This window comes from Phoenix dactylifera, chromosome 3, assembly GCF_009389715.1.
Source record: "Phoenix dactylifera cultivar Barhee BC4 chromosome 3, palm_55x_up_171113_PBpolish2nd_filt_p, whole genome shotgun sequence".
Lineage (NCBI taxonomy): Eukaryota > Viridiplantae > Streptophyta > Magnoliopsida > Arecales > Arecaceae > Phoenix > Phoenix dactylifera.
Genome location: NC_052394.1, coordinates 12,286,188 through 12,298,494, shown reverse-complemented (window position 1 = coordinate 12,298,494; position 12,307 = coordinate 12,286,188). Strand labels below are relative to the sequence as shown.

The 12,307-nt window shown below is 38.5% G+C and overlaps 1 long non-coding RNA gene across 1 annotated transcript; it reads left to right on the top strand.

The window, feature by feature from the left end:
- The first annotated feature begins 313 nt into the window (after positions 1-313).
- LOC120110235 lies at positions 314-12,101 on the top strand. The gene is made up of 2 exons (XR_005511029.1): positions 314-1,469; positions 11,417-12,101. It is a non-coding gene; the product is annotated as an uncharacterized LOC120110235 (long non-coding RNA).
- Positions 12,102-12,307: the final 206 nt, after the last annotated feature.

Genomic DNA, 12,307 nt, shown 5'->3' with positions numbered 1-12,307 from the left:
CCTCCTCCTCCTCCTTCTCTTCCTCCTCCTCCTCCTCCTCCTGTTTGTTTTCTTCTTGTCTTTAACGCTCGCCCGGCCCCCTCTCCTCATACTCTCTCGGTCGATGCCCTAGCTGCGCGCCGACATCAAACCTCCATCCCGAGCCCTAGCTACTCGGCGGTCGTCTGAGGTAAGTGATCCTCATACTCTCTTTTAACATTTATTAATTGCATATTGATTGTTTAGTCCGAGCCTGGTACACCGAATGCATTTTGTTTTTCAGGCAGTATCAGGAATTTTCCCTATAATTCCTGTAGGGAAAATTCTTCACCAGTTGAGGGAGATGCAGATACAAATCCCCTCTTCTTTTACATTTTTAATAGTAAAAAAAGAGGTAAAAAAGTAGGCAGTTGGGAACTGGGAGCTTTCCAGGGTTTTGAGGGTAATAGCCTTAAAGTAAACAGGGCTATGTGAGACAGACGGGGCATGAGATGTGGCATATTTCTGTCAAGTAGGTGGACATGCCAATTTCCGGCATTTTCCTGATATTTCATCCAGGCCATGGACAATTCTAGCATTGATCAGAAAGTTGCATAATATTTGTTTGTTGTGCTTTGTTTATGAGTCTTTTGTCAAATATTTGTTTGTTGTGCTTTGTTTATGAATCTTTTGCTTCTCTCATTAGACTGAGAAATTGTCACAGTAGTTTGTCTTGCTGAATTTGCATTTGAGAATGATATAGTTTTAGCCTTGTTTCTCTTAGCTTTGAACCAAGGTAACAGCTCAGAGAATTCTGCTGATCATACTATAGGATTATTTTCTGAATGGACTAACAAGCAGAGAAATGATGCAGATTTGATTTCTTCGAACCTCAGTGTCTTCTCTTCCATCTAGTACAGGAAGTCATTTCAGGATCCGTGGTATGACCCTCACGCTGAAGTAAAATTTACTTTTATCAATAAATTAAAGCCATACTTTCCTGCTGATGTTTTGTTCTGTAGACATTTATTTGACAAAGTTTAAGGTAAAATTGTGAAAGCATTGTAACATAGCAAATGAATTCTTTAGATTGTTTAGGATATATTCTTTGTAGAGATTAAATTGGCTTTATAATTTGAAACAATTTTGATGAATTTTAGTTTCGCCTTGCTAGAGTTTATTATCCTATCAATTGGCCCAAAGGCTGAGAGATATTTTATTTATTCTGTTTTGTTTCATTCAACTATAAAAATGGCATCTCTGTTAGGATTATTGTTGCAGAAGCATGCATGCAGGTGGAAAAGAGCACCCATTTTAAGTCATGGTATAAATAGAGGGAACAAAGCTTTGCCGGCAATTGTTGAATGCTCCACAGATGGAAAGGAGGACCCTCCTAACAGGAGAAAAATGGGAGTGTTCTGGCGAGAATATGTGCACCGCTAAGGTTTCAAAATTGCTGTATATGACCCTCCAGGTGGCGGCTAATAACTGATTTAATAGTAAAAAAAGAGGTAAAAAAGTAGGCAGTTGGGAACTGGGAGCTTTCCAGGGTTTTGAGGGTAATAGCCTTAAAGTAAACAGGGCTATGTGAGACAGACGGGGCATGAGATGTGGCATATTTCAGTCAAGTAGGTGGACATGCCAATTTCCGGCATTTTCCTGATATTTCATCCAGGCCATGGACAATTCTAGCATTGATCAGAAAGTTGCATAATATTTGTTTGTTGTGCTTTGTTTATGAGTCTTTTGTCAAATATTTGTTTGTTGTGCTTTGTTTATGAATCTTTTGCCACTAATTCATATAAGGTCTACCTTGTCATATCACATTATTATAAACCAGAGCTTGGCACTTGAGGTGCATGTGAGGGTAAGAATAAAAAAAAAATAATAGTTCTAATCCATGCCTAAATGCCTAATAAATACATTCTCACTCTTAGCCAGTAAAATCCTCTTGTTTCTCTCCCTTAAGCAAGAGCTACTAGGGGTATATTTAATTTGAAGAGGATAAAAATAGAGCGCTGCATTGACTAATAGATGGTAATGAAAAAGATTCACGAATGGTGGACAAAATCTTAGTAACTTATATTTTAATAGTGGAGATTTTTCGAACGTGATACTACTAAGATACTTCTACATCACATTAACATCATAACATTCCCAAGCGAAAAAAAATTATTTTCTTCAATCCTGAAATTCAAACACAGTGCTTGTGATTTTTAAGATCTCATGACAATTGGCAAATCTTTGCAATTTCAAACACTAACTATATTCTTCTAATGAGTCTTTTCCCCTAAAGAGCTTTAGAAGATATTTTAAGTTGTCTGACTAGTTCCTACACAATATCTGAAAAAGGAACAACTTGAAGTTGAAGATATTTTATTTGCTTCCACATGTCCCTTGAAGTTGGAACAACTTGAAGCGTAATCACTATTAAAATATTATTATATAATTTTGTATTTTTTTATTGTTTGAATTTCCTTTTTCATCCAATAAAGTATGATCATGATTAGCTTATGGTTTGTTTTACTTTCTCTCTTGGCTGTGCTTTATTATTGTTTACTTGGAAGCCTTCTATTGCTATTAATAAGCCATGCGGCCTGCAGCTTTATAGAAATGCTTATATACTCTCCTGATCTTGATTGTGGACTTATAAGACACTCTGCCACCTAATTCACATAATAGTCGTGTATGAGAAGAGAACAAAAGCTTTTTTATGTTAATCTCAGCCTCATATGCGGGGTTGCCTCTTCATATGCGACCACAACTTTTTAAAATTGTGGTATTCTGAGTCAAAAAGTGGCAAAAAAAGTTATTACTGTGACTTAGTGACAATTTTCCATAAGAAAATTGGTGACTTTAAACTACTTTGACAGTGAATAGACAATATTGCTTACCTCAATTGTTGCATTTGGTGGACTATATATGCTACTGACTGAAAATCTATATATGCTACTGACTGGAAATCTAAATGTTCTTTCCATGTTTATTTTAGTTTTATGGTTGTTCGCAATACCATGCTGAAACCCAAGTTAAAGGGATAGTGAGAACTGAAATGAAGTAGCAATTTTACAAGGTAAAAAAGTAGGCAGTGGATTAAAAAAAAATTTAAAGATGAGATGAGAGTGTATTTGAGTGGATTATTACGGGAACTTTAAGGTAGTATTATTTCGATGTGATTGGGTGGATATAAACTCATCTAGAGGTTTGATTGGGTGAATATTTCTTCCATGTTACAACGGTTTCTCCCTTCTCAGGTAAATAACTATATATATTTTAATATTTTACATATTATCAATTATGATATATGAGTTAATGTATCACATTATTCTTAACTTCTAAAGTTTTTTTTTATTTTTTTTGTAGATTCCTGATACTTCAAACGCTAGAAGAGATGATGATGGAGCTGAATCCCGTCCCTGATGCATTCTAGATTATCTTTTATGAGTTTGATATGTATATGTTTCTGCTTTTTCAGCACACATTGACAAATGTTGGGATCCCGTCAAGTTGTGGCCCACATTGACAAATGGCGTCAATATGGTCCAAGTGGGAGAATGTTGGATCCTATTTAATTAAACCCTGATCCCGTTTAATTAAAACCCACATCTTGACAAGTGTCCCTTGAATTTCAAAAGCCCCTTTTTTAGAATAACATATATTCAGGGGTTTAACTGTAAAAGGCCCAATTTAAGCCAAAAGGATTCGGGTTTCGGGTTGCGGGCGAAGCCCAATAACCCGAAACCTGTTAATCCCTTCACCCTTTTTTTTTTTTTAATTAACCGGATTCGGGTTTCGGGTTAAAACCCGAAACCCAACACTATTCATCTTCCCCAAATGAAAAGAGGAGAAGGGGGCCAAAACCAGTGGGCCCCTTCTCTCCTAAACGACGGCGGCGCAACCGCCACCGCCGGCCGTAGGCACGGCTGCAGGCCGCGGGGCGGCCACAAGGCGGGGCCGGAGGCCGGGGTCGGCCGCGGAGGCCGCGGGGTTCGGCCGCAGGGTGCGGCCGCAGCCCGCGGTCGCGGGCCGCAGGGGCGTCGGCCGGAGGCCGTGCTGCGGGCGCCGTGGGTGGCGCGGCTGGCGCCGCTGGCAGTGGCCGGGGCCGCTTAGTGGCGGGCCGCAGGCCATGGCGGCCAATTTTTTTTTTCTTCTTCTTCTTCGCCCGCGGTGGCCATGGCGGCCACGGCGGGTTGCAGCCGCTGCCGGCTCGCCGGGGGGCGGGTCGCAGCGGCAGCCGGGGAGTCGGGCCGCTGGACAGTGGCCCTGTTGGCCACCAGTTGGACGGGGAGGGCCGCGACCGAGACCCGCCGCAGCGGCGGCCATGGCAGCGGCTCTCCCTTCCTTATTTTCTTGAGTAAAAATGGAAGAAGGGGAAAGATGGGAAGAGTTTAGTCCCACATCGCCCAGAGAAAACTTTTTCATATGTTTAAATAACATCGGGGTCTCCATTCTTCTCACCCAACAGATCAAATGGATATGATTTATTTTGGAATCCAATCCATCTGCTCTGATACCATTGATGGAATGATTAACTTAATGAATTATAAATCATACCTTGATTCGCTAAATCCATCTTGGATTGAACTCTGAGATGCGTGCGCAGCAATTGAGATTGCTCTGATCTGGACAAAGATTAGCGTGATCTGGATAGAAATTAGCGAAAGATCTTCTGGAGAGAGAGCTCTTAATTCGTGTATAAGAGAAGGGGTCTCACAGGCTATTTATAGCCCTCTCCAGGGACCAAACGCCGTGATTAGTTATACACGTGAAGAGTCACCCCCCATCAAGGCAACCTTTCACTACCGTGCAATTACCTTAATGCCCTTGTGATGATCAGGATTTACGAAATTCAAGGGACACTTGTCAAGATATGGGTTTTAATTAAACGGGATCAGGGTTTAATTAAATAGGATCCAACAGAGTGTATTTGAGTGGATTATTACGGGAACTTTAAGGTAGTATTATTTCGATGTGATTGGGTGGATATAAACTCATCTAGAGGTTTGATTGGGTGAATATTTCTTCCATGTTACAACGGTTTCTCCCTTCTCAGGTAAATAACTATATATATTTTAATATTTTACATATTATCAATTATGATATATGAGTTAATGTATCACATTATTCTTAACTTCTAAAGTTTTTTTTTATTTTTTTTGTAGATTCCTGATACTTCAAACGCTAGTAGAGATGATGATGGAGCTGAATCCCGTCCCTGATGCATTCTAGATTATCTTTTATGAGTTTGATATGTATATGTTTCTGCTTTTTCAGAGTACATTGTAATTTGCTTTTTCAGAGTACTTGTAATTTGCTTTTTCAGAGTACATTGTAATTTGTATGGCAGCTTTTCTGATATGAGTCAAAAACATGGAGTTTTAATCAGATATATCAATATTCATATTTTGAATGATCTGAGTATTTGTGTCAATGTATCAATGTAATACAGGTTCATATTGTTATAATATATATTTTGTAATTTGTATTTTATAATACTGATTATCGTTTTATTTTTTTTATAAAAAAGACAATTCCCGACGCTTTTAAGCGTCGATAAAAAAGGTCGTGGCACCACCGGCCATTGAGCAATTTCCGACGCTTAAAAGCGTCGGTAAATCATGAATTGCCGACGCAAAAAAGCGTCGGAGAAACCGAGACAATTACCGACGCGTAAAAGCGTCGGTAAAAAAGATCGTGGCACAAGCGTCGGTAAATCATGAATTGCCGACGCAAAAAAGCGTCGGGGAAACCTCTCTGTCGCTTTATCGCCGACGCTATATAAGCGTCGGTAAAGCCATGTTTTTGCCGACGCTTTACTCAAGCGTCGGCAAAAACTTTTGCCACTCTGGTATATCCGACGCTTTGCCAACGCTTGGCTTTGCGTCGGGGGTATTTTAGCCGACGCTAATTAGCATCGGCAAAGCTCCAAAAAAGCGTCGGGTAAGGTCCTTTTTACTGTAGTGTCCATATTTTTCAATTTTTTAAATCTTCTTAAATTTTTGAGCAAAACTATAAAACATGAAGCAAGATGTTATGAAACTGTTGAAATTTTCAAAAACAAAACTTCACAAACCCAATTGAAATTGAAACAGAAATCAAGTTTTCGAACATTGATGCTTTGTCCCAGTTAACGCATAGTATATGATGAGCAGTAGAGGAAGAGAAAGGAGAGCCATAACAAAGGATATGCCTCTTGGATGGTTGTTCTCGCCTCACAGGCCACACTTTTGGTCAATAAAACTGGAGATCTGGGAAACCTCTCTAATGTTTACATTGACCAGTGTCTTAGGAGGGTAGGATAGAGATGGAAAGGAGCTGGTCTTAAGAAATTAGATAAAAAAATACCTAATAAACTGAATAAAACAATCTTTGAAGATATATTATATATTCTTGTACGGTCCAATATGTTTCAACATAGCAATTTATATTAGCCAAGTTAATAAAGGATAATATTTTGTATTCATGTATAAATGAGTGACCATTATCAAAACAAATCAACATCTTGATTGAGATAAAATCTTCATGCAAAAGGTATATAAAAGCTGATGGGATTGATTAACTTAATGAAATATAAATCATACCTTGATTCGCTAAATCCATCTCGATTAAAACTTTAGAATGCGTGCGCAGCCTCGATCACCGATGATCTGAACAAAAATTAGAGAGAGCTCTTAATGCGTGTATTAGAGAAGGGGTCTGACAGGCTATTTATAGCCCTCTCCAGGGACCAAACGCCGTGATTAGTTACACCCGTGAAGAGTCACCCCCCATCAAGGCAACCTTTCACTGCCGTGCAATTACCTTAATGCCCTTGTGATTGTCAGAATTTACGAAATTCAAGGGACACTTGTCAAGATGTGGGTTCTAATTAAACGGGATCAGGGTTTAATTAAAACGGGATCCAACATTCTCCCACTTGGACCATATTGACGCCATTTGTCAATGTGGGCCACAACTTGACGGGATCCAACATTCTCCCACTTGGACCATATTGACAAGTGAAATATCCTTAGCACTTGAATTTTATAATCTGTATACGCGTGTTCTTTCTATCCTGATATCAATTTGGGCAAACTTTATGTTTGATTACTTTGAGAATAATAATACGAACCATGGCGGAAATAACACCTATTTGATCGGCGTATAACCTTCCATGATCACTATATTACTAAATCATCATAACCAAACCCTTATGAATGAACTTCTCATAAAATTCATTCTTTGGTCACAATTTCTGCTACCATAGTATGCATAAACCATATGAATTCATTAAAGCAGAAAATATAATAAATGTGATTTACAACCATCTGAAATATGCATAATAATACATCAATTAATTTATACAGAAAAGATCCATTTGACTGACATGCTCCTTATGCAATCCCGGAGCTATTGCTTTGGTCAAAGGATCTGCTAACATAAGCACAGTATTGATGTATTGAACTGAAACTTTATGGTCTTCACATTTTTCCTTTATAACAAGATATTTCACCTCCATGTGCTTATTTCCATTGGATATCTTGTTATTCTTTATTGAGGAAACTGCTGCTAAATTATCACAATATAATTTTATGGGCCTTGAAATAATGTCCACGATCTGTAGGCCCGTGATAAAGTTCCTCAACCAAATAGCCTGTGTAACTGCATCATAGCATGCTAATAACTCAGCTTCCATTGTTGAAGCAGCTGTCATCTTTTGCTTCGAACTCTTCCACGAGACTGCACCACCAGCTAGTAGAAAGATATAACCTGATGTTGATTTTCTACTATCTGGACATCCCGCAAAGTCTGAGTCTGAGTATCCAACTATCTCCAAAAGATCGGATTTGTTGTATGTGAGCATATGATCTTGAGTTCCTTGAAGATATCTCAATACTTTCTTTGCAGCTCTCCAATGTTCCATTCCTGGATTAGCTTGAAATCTCCCCAGTAATCCCACAACATATGCTATATCAGGTCTGGTACAGACTTGAGCATACATTAAAGTCCCAATTAGTGAAGCATATGGAAAATCTTTCATATGCTCCCTTTCAATTTCATTCCTCGGAGATTGTGATTGGCTCAACTTTTCACCTTTAGTAATAGGCACTGGGCTTGGTTTGGAATTTTCCATACCAAATCTCTCCAACATTTTCTTAATGTAGGCTTTTTGAGATAGACAAACTTTTCCCTTAGATCTATCTCTATGAACCTCAATGCCGATGACATATGAGGCTTCACCCATATCCTTCATATCAAAATTACTGGAGAGAAATTGCTTAGTCTCCCTAAGCAATGCCAAATCACTACTAGCAAGCAAAATGTCATCTACATATAGGACTAGAAAAATAAATCGACTCCCACTGATCTTAAGATAAATACATCTATCAACAACGTTTTCTACAAAGCCAAATGTAGAAATGACGTTATTGAACTTAAGATACCACTGTCGGGATGATTGTTTGAGTCCATATATAGACTTATTTAGCTTGCAAACTTTTTGACTCTGACCTTCTGAAATAAAACCTTCAGGTTGTTTCATGTAAACTTCTTCCTCTAAATCTCCATTAAGAAATGCAGTTCTCACATCCATTTGGTGCAGCTCTAAGTCAAAATGAGCTACCAAAGCCATAATTATCCTTAAAGAGTCCTTCTTTGAAACTGGAGAGAAGGTTTCATGATAATCAATACCCTCCTTTTGAGTAAATCCTTTGGCAACAAGTCTAGCCTTATGTCGCTCTACCTTGCCTTTGGAGTCTCTTTTGGTTTTAAAAACCCATTTGCAGCGTACTGCAGTAGCCCCAGGAGGTAGTTCAACAAGATTCCAAACATTGTTTTTAGCCATAGAATCTATCTCATCTTTCATAGCATCTAGCCATTTGGAGGAATTTACTGAATTTATGGCTTGTGAGAAATTTATTGGATCATCTATATTTCCAATGTCATAATCATTTTCTTGAAGGTATACTATATAATCTGGTGGAATTGGAGATCTCCTTACCCTTGATGACCTTCTTAAAGTTGCTTCTTGATCCACTGGTTCTATAGGTGGAGCAACATTTTCAGTGATAACTGGCACAGATTCAAGTGGTACATTAAAAGTAGACTCATCCTCCTCCAAATCATTATCAATGATAGGTAAAGGAATCATTGGCTGCTTATTTGAATCTTGCACACCATACGGAGTTTGCTTTTTCTCAAAATTAATTTCTTGAGGTGTTATACTCCCACTGATTTGGTCATTTTCAAGGAATCTAGCATTTCTTGTCTCTACAATCCTCAAAGTATGATTAGGACAATAAAATCTGTATCCCTTGGACTTTTCTGGATAACCAATAAAATAACAACTAATGGTTCTAAAGTCCAACTTTTTCTCTTGTGGGTTGTACACCCTTGCCTCAGCTTGACATCCCCAAATGTGTAGATGTCTTAAACTAGGTTTCCTACCTGTCCAAACTTCATAGGGTGTTTTTGGGACAGCTTTAGTAGGAACCCTGTTTAAAATATACGCAGCGGTTTTTAAGGCATCACCCCATAGAGAAATTGGGAGAGTTGAGTGACTAATCATACTTCTTACCATCTCCATTAATGTTCGGTTTCTTCTTTCCGCAACTCCATTTTGATCAGGAGTACCAGGCATAGTGTATTGTGCAACTATACCTTGCTCTTGAAGAAATCGAGCAAATGGACCTAAATGTTGTCCTGTTTCAGTATACCTACCGTAGTATTCACCACCTCTATAAGATCTCACAACTTTAATCTTTTTATCAAGTTGTAACTCTACCTCTGTTTTGTAAAGCTTAAAGGCATTTAATGCCTCAGCCTTATCGTACAACAAGTAGAGATACCCATAGCGTGAGTAATCATCAATAAAGGTGATAAAATATTTATGACCAGTAAAACATGGGGTCGAAAAAGGCCCACATATATCTGTATGTATGAGATCCAATAAATTTGTACTTCTAATGGCACCTTTCTTAAACTTGTTAGTCTGCTTTCCCTTGATGCAGTCTAAACAAGTTTCAAAATCACCATAGTCAAGAGTTGGTAAAATTTCATCATTTACTAATCTCTTGATTCTTTTTATGGAGATATGACCTAATCTTCGGTGCCATAACATAGAGAAATTTTCATTTATCATGCTACGTTTTAATCCATAATGTCCTTTATTTTGCAGGGATAAAAGGGATAGTTCAAAGGATGTATCAAGGTCTAATTTAAATAAACCATCCTCTAACAAGCAATTACCAACAATAATATTATTCAAAGAAAGGTTTACAAATGACCGTCCAAATGAAACGGTATATCCAAAGGAAGTAAGTTTAGAAACAGATATTAGGTTTCTAGAAAATCCAGGTACATAAAAGGTATTTTCTAGGTACAAAATATGGCCAGTCTTTAAGGTCAATTTGAACGTTCCAACAGCTTCCACATGTGAACGCATCTTATTTCCCATTATAATGCTTCGCTCACTTTCCGTTGGAATTCTTTTGTTCAACAATCCCTGCAAAGTTTTACATATATGAATAGTAGCACCAGAGTCAATCCACCATGTGTTATGAGGTACATCAATAAAATTTGATTCATAACACACTAAGGAAAGAAAAGTACCTTTCTTTTCGAGCCATTTCTTGTACTTGATGCAGTTCTTTTTCAAATGTCCTTGTTTCTTACAGAAGAAGCACTTTATTTGCCTTTTGTCAGTCACTTTGGCTGACACTTTCATTTTCTTCTTCTTAACAGGAATATGATGACTGGTACTGCCGACCTCTTTATGTCCTTTTCCCTTATGAGAGGTGAGATAAACACTCTCTTGCCTCTCTTGTTTTATTCTCTGCTCCTCATCAACACACATGGCTAGAAGTTGATTCATAGTCCATTTTTCTGTATGTGTGTTGTATGAGATCTTAAATGCTGCCGTCTTCCTTCTCCTTCTCTGAGGTAAGCCTCCTCCTTCTCCTCCTCCTCCTCCTCCTCCTTCTCGTCCTCCTCCTCTTCTTTGTTTTCAGGGCTTGCAAACTGATCTCACCTCCATCCGTAGCCTCGATCGGCGATCGAAGATTCCGCTTCTCCACCGCCGTCGACCTCGCCGTCGTCTGAGGTAAGCCTCCTCCTCCTCCTTCTCTTCCTCCTCCTCCTCCTCCTCTTGTTTGTTTTCTTCTTGTCTTTAACGCTCGCCCGGCCCCCTCTCCTCATACTCTCTCGGTCGATGCCCTAGCTGCGCGCCGACATCAAACCTCCATCCCGAGCCCTAGCTACTCGGCGGTCGTCTGAGGTAAGTGATCCTCATACTCTCTTTTAACATTTATTAATTGCATATTGATTGTTTAGTCCGAGCCTGGTACACCGAATGCATTTTGTTTTTCAGGCAGTATCAGGAATTTTCCCTATAATTCCTGTAGGGAAAATTCTTCACCAGTTGAGGGAGATGCAGATACAAATCCCCTCTTCTTTTACATTTTTAATAGTAAAAAAAGAGGTAAAAAAGTAGGCAGTTGGGAACTGGGAGCTTTCCAGGGTTTTGAGGGTAATAGCCTTAAAGTAAACAGGGCTATGTGAGACAGACGGGGCATGAGATGTGGCATATTTCTGTCAAGTAGGTGGACATGCCAATTTCCGGCATTTTCCTGATATTTCATCCAGGCCATGGACAATTCTAGCATTGATCAGAAAGTTGCATAATATTTGTTTGTTGTGCTTTGTTTATGAGTCTTTTGTCAAATATTTGTTTGTTGTGCTTTGTTTATGAATCTTTTGCTTCTCTCATTAGACTGAGAAATTGTCACAGTAGTTTGTCTTGCTGAATTTGCATTTGAGAATGATATAGTTTTAGCCTTGTTTCTCTTAGCTTTGAACCAAGGTAACAGCTCAGAGAATTCTGCTGATCATACTATAGGATTATTTTCTGAATGGACTAACAAGCAGAGAAATGATGCAGATTTGATTTCTTCGAACCTCAGTGTCTTCTCTTCCATCTAGTACAGGAAGTCATTTCAGGATCCGTGGTATGACCCTCACGCTGAAGTAAAATTTACTTTTATCAATAAATTAAAGCCATACTTTCCTGCTGATGTTTTGTTCTGTAGACATTTATTTGACAAAGTTTAAGGTAAAATTGTGAAAGCATTGTAACATAGCAAATGAATTCTTTAGATTGTTTAGGATATATTCTTTGTAGAGATTAAATTGGCTTTATAATTTGAAACAATTTTGATGAATTTTAGTTTCGCCTTGCTAGAGTTTATTATCCTATCAATTGGCCCAAAGGCTGAGAGATATTTTATTTATTCTGTTTTGTTTCATTCAACTATAAAAATGGCATCTCTGTTAGGATTATTGTTGCAGAAGCATGCATGCAGGTGGAAAAGAG